The sequence below is a fragment of the Dipodomys ordii genome, unplaced genomic scaffold, assembly GCF_000151885.1.
Source record: "Dipodomys ordii isolate 6190 unplaced genomic scaffold, Dord_2.0 Scaffold138, whole genome shotgun sequence".
In the NCBI taxonomy this organism is placed as follows: domain Eukaryota; kingdom Metazoa; phylum Chordata; class Mammalia; order Rodentia; family Heteromyidae; genus Dipodomys; species Dipodomys ordii.
In genome coordinates, this window is record NW_012267354.1 from 1,806,721 (window position 1) to 1,815,774 (window position 9,054).

Genomic DNA, 9,054 nt, shown 5'->3' on the forward strand with positions numbered 1-9,054 from the left:
CCCCCCACCAAAGTTGTAAAGTTCGTTTTTCCACATAACGACTTGTACATCTCATTGTTGCAATGGATCCACCTGTATCCCTATTTAAATGATTTGTTTTTTTCCCTTCCCCTCCACAAATTATACCAACCTCAAATACAGTGAAAATGCATCATATTTCTTACAAGATTGTAATTCAACAAATACATTATAACTGATAAAGTCCGAAGTCTTTTCAGAATGTGGTACTCAGAGTTAAAATACTCTTGACAAGTTCAAAGATCATTGAGGAATAAAAGTTGGGTGAAAATGGTTAAATATGTTGTAAGGAAGTCAATGTTTGATTGTAGTTGTGAAATAATTTAGACTGAAACAGAAAGTCAATGATCTTGTGTAGTATGACAAGTAAACATTCAACTTAGTTTTCATGGTTTAATCATTTTCATGACTAGAGATAATCCAGAATTTGAAAATATCCTTGTCTAATAAAGTAACATTTTCAAGAAATTCTCACTTAAATTTCTCAGAAATATTTATCCTTCTAGCTGACCTTCACTTGTGCACTACTTTAAGCTGGTGTTCTGTGTGCTGGGAAATGGAATCAGTTTATTTCAAAACACATCCAACCATTGAAGATACTTGCTACTGACTCAATTCAGCAGATACTTAATTGTGCACAGGAATATTTCCATAGAGAGTTCTATTCCCAGGATATGTCTGATGTGGACGAGGAATTAATGAGTGTCCTACAAAGAACTAATGCTCATGGGGCCTCAGGCATAGCAGTCAAATAACATACTCACAATCCTCTGTGAGCTTTTTCTATATTGCCTTCCTTCACTAAGCATTTTTCTATCTAGTATATTATCAGTCCTATGACAAATTTCTCTGACCTTCTCTCAGAGTTTGAACAATTCAAGTGTCTTCCTTCATACTTTTTATCAACAATTATCAAAATGAGGTAAGTAAAAAGGTCATTGTTTTCCAAGGTCATACATCCTCAGGGAAGGTTGGAATGTAAGCAGATCACAGTGCCTAATGCACACAAGTTAAAGAAAATCAAAATTCAGCAAAAAGGCCTAACAAGTTTGACAAGAAATGTACTTATTCCCTTACCTATGTAACTGTGACCCCTCTGTATATCACCTTGACAATAGTAAAATAATTCTTTCCCTTCACTTGTTCAACTTAAAAAAATTAAGCAAAATTAAAATTAAGCTGGGTCTTGAAAAGGGGTGGGGAGGAAACAAGGGAAGAACAGAACATAAATGAAGGTGAGAATGCAGTCAAGAATCTCATGTAGGGCTGGGATGTAGCTCAGTGGCAAAACGCTTGCCTAGCAAGTACAACGTCCTGGGTTCGATCCCCAGTACCAAAAAAGAAAAGACAAAAAAATACAGTTAAAAAAAACCCAAACAAGAATCTCATGTATATTCTACAAAATTAAGAAGAGTGAGGGGGCTGGGAATGTGGCTTAGTGGTAGAGTGCATGAAGCTAGCATGCATGAAGCTCTCAGTTTGATTCCTCAGTACCAGAAAACAGAAAAAGCTGGAAGTGGTGTTATGGTTCAAGTAGTAGAGCCTTGATCATAGAGAGTCTCAAGGACAGTGTGCCGGCCCTGAGTTCAATCAAGCTCCAAAATTGGTGAAGAAGAAGAAAAACAAGGAGGAGGAAGAGGAGGAGGAGGAGGAGGAGGAGCAGGAGGGGAATGGAAGGAATGGGTAGGGGAAGGATGTGTGAGAATGTTGGCAGGTGTGACATTGATCAAGATATATTATATTCATAAACTGCTTTGTTAAATGGAAACTCCTTTGTACAACTACTTAAAGATAATACTAAAAAGAAAAGGTTAAAAGCTCTTTTTTCCAGTCCTGGGCTTGAACTCAGGGCCTGGGCACTGTCCCTGTTTCTTTTGTTCAAGGCTAGAACTGTTCTACTTGAGCCACAGCAACACTTCTGGCTTTTTCTGCTTACACAGTACTGAGGAATCTAACCCAGGGCTTCATGCATTTTAAGCAATCACTCTACCACTAAGCCACATTCCCAGCCTGGGTAAAAACTTTTTAAAAAGAAAATAGCATTGTATTTCATAGAGCCTCTTCTAAATTTTGGGATGCCTCCATTCAGTGGCTCCTAGGAGCAATTAGACTATTCTTTGTAATTAATTTCTTTCTTAGTCTCTCACTTACAAAGTATTTGACTTTCAGCAAGGACTATTTTCCCTAGTTACAAAATGCCCACATTTTCAGTGTATGAAGTCTTTGACCATTTCAGTTTCTAAAATATATTTTCAAAATTTGATGAATAGACTTGTTTATGTGTTTCATTCAATTACTATGGTCTCAAAATTGCTTTTATTTTTTTCTTATGTTTTATAGCCTATAAGCTAAAATGTGCTATAAATATAAATGAAATACAGGGTGATGAAAATAAAGTATGAATAAGGTGTAGTAGAATAAAAATGTGTGAAAATACAGACAAGATGTTACAGCCAGGTGATTTATTAAAGAATTGTTGAATATTCCTGGATGAATAGATCTCTGGGTATTGGCATAGTGGTTTTAAAAATAGTTGTACATACAAAACTCAAAAGCTAAACATAATGAAATAGCATGAAAAAAAACTTAAAACAAGAGAAATCCAAAGGTAGAAATGTAGACTTCAAATGCAAAAGTCTCAAAGGAAATACCACTCACAAACAAACCTGCTCTTAACAATCTAAAAGATTGTTTAGTTTTTGTATACAAAACTAAACTACAAATTTCAAACTATACAAATTCACTATAGTTGCTGAGACAATCTGAATGAACATTGTTTTTAGGGTTAGATCAAAGGAATTTTAGAAAAATGTTGGATACTTAAATTTTTTATTTCTCTTTAAAAAGTTGATGGATGACTTAAGTTAGTATATTATGATACAAGAAACTAAATAAATTCATAGTAGGTATAGTATTACAATTTTTTTATTGCATGGGTAGGTTGCAGTATTGTCATTTCAAAATCAACCTAATTAACAATATGTTTTTACTTTATGTCTCATGTACAAAACAGAATATTCAGGAAAAACAGTTGAGGTTAAAGATGATCCTAAATCGACTGTGGACCCATTACATTTTGATCATTGAGGTCAAACAATGTAAGGGACGCAGTACTTCAGGTGGCATTCTTGGAATACAGATGCTTTCTGGAAACTATCAAAGTACTGTGTTCATTGATGATCACAATATCTCACTTAAGGCATAGAGAACTGGTTGATACTTAGGTTATCCTCAGTTTTTTTAAAGCAGAATACTAGAGCATATATTTTTAAACAGCCTAAGAGTCCAGCCCTATAGCTTAGGGGTTAGAGCATTGGTATTACAAAATAGCCGAACATATGAATATAGCATGCCCTATGTTGTAATACTTGGGATGAACAATAGATGATTTGAAAAGATGAAAAGTTTTATGGAAGAGTTTAGCATAAATGTCACATTAAGAACTTATTGGAATTATTATTTTATTAGTGTATGAGTTATGACATTATCATTTTTACTTCACAACAATGTATAATCAAAGACACGGTTCACATCTTGGCACAGAGTCACTTTAGATGGCAGCTCACAGGGTAATTTTGAGTATTTCTTCAAATAAAATATAAGGAAATTTTTCTTGTAGCCCTCACAATATAATCTAGAACAATCAAATCTCTGGCTACAAGAATAACAATGAATATCATCAGTGAGATGTTACCTTAACTTGACATCCAAATATCCATCATTTTACAGAAGATTGTACTTTCTCTGAAACACTAATGAAGGCAAATGGGTAAATGAAATTTAACTTTTCCTTTTCTAACACACTGCATTCTTCCTTTCATCCTTATATTAATGTCATTTTTAGATAAAGTCAAAGAAATATATTATGAACATGCAAAATAACTTATAGATTCAATGCCACTTAGCCTTAATAAGAATCTGTTTTGACAGGATTACCAGCAGTTGAACTTAGGCTAACAGAAAACAAATGTCATTTGATAAAGAAAAATCTCTACAGAATGGATAAGTGATGAACATTCAACATAAAATATTGAATACCAAAGCTTGAACAAACAATTATGGAGAAGTATCATGCAAAAAAATATCTTTCTTGAAGAATCTTCAGAAACTTAAGATTTCCGCTTTGAAAGTGAGTGAATCATGGAAAAAATCTAGAAATATGACATAATCAGTTTTTTTTATTTCTTCCTTAATTTCAAACGCCAAGAATAGATTTGTTTAAATTCAAAAATCTTCTTCCTCCCTGCAGAGGTGACATAATTTTTCAACTAACTAAATTGAGCAGGGTGCACCTATTTAGGTAATTGTCTGACTTCAGGGTTTTTCCCTGTCTTTAAATATTCTTAAGTTATTTTATTCTATCACTATAGCAATTCTTTAGCCATTGTCACTACAGAAGAAGAAATTCAGTGTGTGTGTAGTGATTGGATTACTCATTTAACCTAGCTTCCTTTCGTGTTTAGTGTCAGGAAGGAAATTTAAATCACTTGGTGGCAGATCCTTCATGGTAGTTCAAACTGACATTACTATTCCATTTTACATATTATATTACTAATGTGTCATTTCTGTCTATGCTAACATCATTAACCTACCCGATTACTGCAGAAAAAACTGAAGAGAATGGCTCTCATTAATGAAAGTCACCCTGAGCAGTTCATTCTACTAGGATTCACTGACAAACCCTGGCTGGAGCTTCCTCTATTAATTGTTCTTCTGATCACATACCCCTTGGCCATGATGGGAAACATCATCATCATCCTGGTGTCCAGATTAGATTCCCGGCTCCACAGCCCCATGTATTTCTTCCTCACCAACCTCTCCTTTTTGGACATGTGCTACACCACCAGCATCGTCCCTCAGATGCTGTTCAACCTGGGGAGCTCTAAGAAGACCATCAGCTACGTGGGATGTGCGGTTCAGCTTTATTTCTTCAGCATAATGGGAGGCACAGAATGTTTCCTCTTGGCTCTTATGTCCTTTGATCGCTATGTGGCCATCTGCAGACCTCTGCACTACTCCCTCATCATGAACCAGCACCTCTGTATTCTGTTAGTGTCCACTGTGTGGCTGTGTGGAGTGCTCATAGCTGTCTCACAGGCCACCCTCACATTACAGCTGCCCCTGTGTGGCACAAATATACTGGATCACTTGTTATGTGAGATTCCAGTTCTGATCAAGACTGCCTGTGGTGAGAAGAAGGCCAATGAGCTCACATTGTCTTTAGTATGCACTCTTCTCTTAGCTGTTCCGCTGTGTTTAATACTTGCCTCATATGCTAGCATTGGACGTGCTATCCTGAAGATTAAATCTTCTGAAGGAAGGAAAAAGGCCTTTGGGACATGCTCCTCTCATCTCATTGTAGTTTTCTTATTTTATGGTCCAGCCATTAGCATGTACATTCAGCCTCCCTCCTCCATCACAAGGGACCAGCCCAAGTTCATGGCTCTCTTCTATGGAGTGGTGACTCCTACCCTCAACCCCTTCATCTACACCCTGAGGAATAAGGATGTGAAGGGGGCAATATGTAAGCTGGTTAGGAGCATCTGCCATTCAAAGTGTAAGTTTGTAGACATAAATTTATATTTTATCACTCAGGTTTCTCTTATAAAGTCCCTGTTCTTCTCTTAAAATATGCCATTTTACTTATGCTCTTTTATAATCATGTTAGTACGGATTATACTTAGGCTGTTTGCATCACTATGGCATTGTGTTGTGGATATTTTACAAATAATTTGTCAGTCATGTATGTAACCTAGTAATCTTACCTACTTGAAAGGCAGAGAAGATTTGGTTAAAGTCCATCTTGACAAAAAAATGAGACTTTCTCTAGAAATAAACTAGAAACAAAGCAGGTCACTACACACAACCACCAAAAAATAACAAAAAATAAATATAAATAATAACAATTCTATTTCAGTTAGTATACAGTATTCACTTGAAGTAGCCAAATATTAATAATGTAAAATATTACATACAATTCTATTAATAATATAGTATAAAATTAATTATAAAGACCATTTAATTTTAGTTAATTAGATTATCGGTAAAACAGCATTGCCAACATTCACCAGCTGATTTCCTATATTTTGTTATTCTCTTCTAGTTATCCCAAATCTCTGGGCAGTGAGACCAAAGGAGGATATTCTTAGGAGAGGATCACAAAGGCTCAATAGCTATGAAAATATGAGCATACAAAATGATGCTTATCTGGGAGATGTGGCCCTCCGGGGCACTCTGGTAGTTCATGCTTTGCCCCATGCTCCAGGCTGCAGCTCTAAGCAACCTGTGCCACCGCAGCTACCGCTACCCGGTTCAGCTAGCAGCTCACAGTGAGCCTCTGAAATCCCCTCAAGGTCCCCCAGTGAAGGTGATGACAGGGAGAAGATCCACTCACTGCGGAGGGACCACAAGCCCAGCAAGGAGGAGGAGGGCGACCTGCTGGAGCCTGGCGATGAGGAAGTGGAGGCTGCCTTTGGCCTCACCACAGGAGGCAGGGTGGGCAAGGGCTGCCAAACCTGCCATGAGATGGTCAGTAACCATCAGCACCAGCTGCAGCTCCTGTGGCTGGCACCAACCCCAAGGCTGTGGAGACACAACTGCCCAGCACACTATCTGGTGCACCAGTGCACCTTAAAGGAGGTGATGAGGAGACTCTCCTCCCTCATCCGCACACACAGGATGGGGCAGAAGGGTAATCACAGAAACACTCCTTTACAGCTTGCTGTGATGTTAGGAAATAAATAATTTATTTTTTGGCTCACAATGCTCCAGTAAAAGCGCAAAGTGCTGAGGGATGGAGACCTCTGACAAAAGCCATCAGCAATGGAGATAGATGGCCACAGCTCTTTTAAGTAAACCTAAGCAGCAATCCAGAGAAAGTGTTGAAGAAAAACCACCTGCATTACTGAAAATCTTGAAAGAGCTAGGTTACTTTTATCTAATACTTTTTGAAGCTGGTTGCCTTTGTTTTCCTGAATTCTGCCTGCTGATGCATGTAAAATATACAAACAAGCTATCAATATCAGGCTTGACACAACTCTCATAGACTTTACTAAGGAGGGATTTGAGCTTCATTTTCAATGGGTATGTGGCACCCTCTGAATCTTTTGTGGTATTAGACAATGAACAAAGGTTTATCAGCAGATATAACATGATAAATCAGAGATGGACACAAAAGAAGAGGTTGACATTTTAATGAGCAGTGATATTCTGCAACTTCATCAACCAAATCAATTTCTTTCACATGTTCCCTAACCAGATGCCTTTTGGAGAAGACAAAACAGAGAGTAGGAAAGTATTTGGCAGACTTCTATCTGGTGAATGGACTTGTTTTAGAATCAAGGAAAAGAAGAGAACATCTTAGGGAAGTGAATATTCTTCGAAATAAGGCATGGAAAGTTTGAGTAATGGTGGAAACATAACGGAACAGAATTTTGAGCCTATTCGAAGAGTCCCTTACCCCTCCTCCTCAGAAAACTCTTACTTGGGAAGAGTATATATCTTCATCTGGGGAAAGAACTAATGTCCAAAGAAAGTAAGAAGACATTTAAAGCCACAAGAGCCATGAGCCAGGAATTTCCCATAGGGATTGAATTATTATTGAATGTTCTAGAAGTAATAGCTCCCTTCAAGCAATTTAACAAGCTTAGAGAATTTGTTGAAATGAAGCTTCCTGTAAAATTAGATATGCCTGTATTTCCCATGATCAGTTTCAATATGATGAGTTTGTTGGCTCTATATCATGTCTGATGACTACAAGGAAGACCCCAGCTGTTTTCCTGATCTTTAACTGACATGGAAAATGATGCTATTCATACAAGATCAAGGAACATAGAGACTTCCAGAAGTGAATCCAAGTGGAAGGGACAAATGCTTTCTGTAAAGTGAATTACACCTTGAATTGACACATCAGTAGGATTTAAAGAAATGGACTTCTAATAAGAATTTCAGCAAGTTTGCTTCCATTTTCAGTCTTTTTAAAAGTATACTTACTGTAACTGTAGTAGCTTGACCTTAATGACCCTAAGACCTCCATATGTAAAGCAGCTACCAGTGCTATGTTCTGGTTTTAAAGATATTTACAATTCTTGTTGAAATATATGCACATATAAATATATATATATATATATATATATATCTAAAACATTCCTGAACCATTAATATAAATTAAATGTCTTAAAAGAGATATGAAGCCCTTTTAAACGCATCATCTTGTATTTAAGGTGACATAAATACTCCTTCACTTTGTTTTCAAATAATGTAAACTGTAACATTATGTATTTCTCAGTAATTTGAATGTTCAATATAATGATCTAAAAGAAATGCAATTTTCTGTAAATGGTAACCAAATGGTAACCATTAAGTTATTGCATTTATATTGCAATATATTTCAGAAGGAGCATTCAAACTGCAGGGAATTTTTTGTTTTCTAAATTAGTTTAAAAGTCCTTGCTAAGTTCAGATAAGGTATGATTAGCATGCTTAAGATTCTCTTCCAAGTCATATCACTTTAAGAAAAATTCCAGATTTTTAAACTTGCTTCCTAAAAAGTGCATATAAGTCTGATGAGTATGTTTTCAATGCAATATGGATGCATTGATATCAATTTTAAAAACAACCCACATATTTTAGACAACCATGCATATTTAGTGCTTTCAATATAATCTTAAAAACATTTTATATGATAGCAATATATTTGTTACAAGTTATAAAGTTCAGAAGTGTATACAAGAATGACAGTTCCTATTAAGTCACAGGAAAATATTTGTTAATTTTATTTCCAAAGTGAAAAAATCATGAACTCACTTTTACAAATTTTCATATTTATTACAAGATGATTTGAAGGTCCAAGAACGAAAATAAATTAGGGAGGATAATGTATAACAGTTATACAATACCAACTTTTTAAAGGAACTTAACTAAATCTTTTTTAATTTGTCCTAATGAATATGTCAAGAATGAATTTTTTAAAGACTAGAAGTTTAACATTTTTTCCAGGATTTTAGATAATTTGAAATTACATTAGGCTCCTTTATT

General features: G+C 35.8%; 1 pseudogene; it reads left to right on the top strand.

The window, feature by feature from the left end:
• Positions 1-4,638: 4,638 nt before the first annotated feature.
• Positions 4,639-7,807, top strand: LOC105996903 (annotated as a pseudogene).
• Positions 7,808-9,054: the final 1,247 nt, after the last annotated feature.